This window comes from Excalfactoria chinensis, chromosome 3, assembly GCF_039878825.1.
Source record: "Excalfactoria chinensis isolate bCotChi1 chromosome 3, bCotChi1.hap2, whole genome shotgun sequence".
Classification (NCBI taxonomy): domain Eukaryota; kingdom Metazoa; phylum Chordata; class Aves; order Galliformes; family Phasianidae; genus Excalfactoria; species Excalfactoria chinensis.
In genome coordinates, this window is record NC_092827.1 from 44,641,316 (window position 1) to 44,643,533 (window position 2,218).

A 2,218-nucleotide genomic window follows, 5' to 3' on the forward strand; every position below is an offset into this window, starting at 1 on the left:
CTAGCTTCTGTGGTAATGGAATTATGCAGGTAATTTCCATGGGTGTGATCACTCAAATCTCCAAAAGGCAGAAGAAAAAGCAGTAGGAGATGCTGTTGTCAGACATATTTGTATGCTCTCTACATGAATGTCTGCAGCACATACTAGAATTATTGTGGGAATCCCCTTTATACTGACGGACAAACGTCTCGTTGGCCTTGGTGCTGAGGAAGCTGTATTTTTCTCAACTGTTCACAGATGAGTTCTAACTTGTTTTGGTGTAAGGTCACTTCAAACCTCTTCAGCTCATTGTCTAACTCAGGGCATCCTGATACATGGCCTTATCTATCTGGGCTATAGATATCCCCCAGTCACAAAAAGAAAAACACTGTAGGGTCTCAAGGTAAGAAAGCCACAAGGAATGGTCTATCACCACCACCTGGGTGGCTGGTAGCCTGCTGTGTCTGCACAAGTGTATTTGTATATGTGTGCATAGCATATAGGCAGTAGGTTGGCACCTGTGGCATGTGTCTACCCTACTATGCATGAGTTGTATCACATTCAGTCATTTGACAGGACAGAGCCCAGTACGGATGTACTCTAAGACAGATAATATGTCCCACCCCAATAGTGAAGCTGGGCATTGCCACCTAAGCAGATGCCAGTTACTTTTTCTTCATCTATCTATTGTAGGCAATAAACTGTAGCATGACCATATGACTCTGTAAAGACAGAAGCTCCCAAACCACAATGATTTCATTGGTTTGACTCCTGCCTGACCCTGGAACATTGGAAAGGAAGGCTGCCCCTGCTTTGACCTCACAGCCTGAATCCTCTTGAATCCTGTTGTCAAGTTGGTTGTAGAGGAATGACCTTCCCCTTTCATGCTCCCTTGAAGGTGCACACTTCCTTTAACTGCCTGTCTCCTGTGATAGTGTAAAAGTTCGCCCAGCAGATGGCATTGCCAACTATAAAAGAGCATTACTTTGGTTCAAGTGGTTAATGAAAAATCCTATGTTAAAGTCAGAGTGAGTCTTTTTGCTGAAGAGCAAAAAGGACCTGCAGCTGCTTTTCCCCTCTACACCCCACCCCAAACTCTGTCCCACCAACAGAGATGTGTTTACTAAAAGGGCTGTTATTCATCCCTCCTACATTGCATCAGCCTCTTCATTTTTGCTGTCCCTAGAGGGAATCAGATCTGAAGCACTAAAACCAGATTATGTGGTAACAAGCCATGCTTGTTGCTGTGAGTACCAGAAAAACAATTACGAGAATTATGACTTAGTTATTCTGAGGTCTTTGTACTTCAGAGAACCAAAATGGAGCAAGGAAGAAATATATGCACGAATGAGGTACAATATATGCAATAATGAGGTTTGACTGCAGTCAAACAAAAGTCCACATCAAGTAAGGAAGTCTTGAACCATACTTACTCCTGTCCCCTGATGAAAGTCATTCAGCTCTGTTTCAGAGCCTCCTCTCTTTGCTCCTGATTCTTCCCTAGAAAGGAAAAAACAAGTCTTCCACAGAGTTACAGTTTCACAGTTGTGAATTCCCCCATGACTGTCACCTTCTATCTTGATGTCTTATATGCATATGCCTCTGGTAAGCTCTCCTTGGCAGAAATTTGAGTGAAACCTCCACTCCAAGGAAAGCAGAGAAAGGATTTATTGTTGATGACAGGGATTTTATCTGTATTCCAAGATTTGTATCTCCTATTTCTTATATCGGGTCCTAATTGGTTCTAAAATAAATGTTAAAGTTGCTGGCTCACAATTCATCAGAGCTTTCTAGCAGTTTCTTCCATATGAATAGCTGGTTTGCTAGTAATCTGAACTTATGAAGAAATGACTTGCTTCCCTTAAAGGGAAGATCAGATGCTCACTTTATGGAAACAGAGGTGGTAGTTCCTCTGTGTATTCTAAAGGCCAGATGAGTCTCTTAAACAGTTGTTTTCTGCCTTATGAAAGATATGTAGCAGTTTCTCAACCCAAAATGTAAACTGTATCTTGCTTTTCGGATGAGTGGAAAACTACCTCTTCATCCAAAAACAAACAAACAAACAAACAAACAAAAACAGCTGTTTAACAGTAAGCTAATAGTAATTTTCTCATGGTTAATTCACAGCCCTGCACTTCCACATGTCATTCAAAAGTGATATTCTTTCAGATTTGCTCAGTATTCACTCTAGAAAATACTCTAAATTTCCCAGAACTCCCCTGTTGCTGGGATGTAGGTT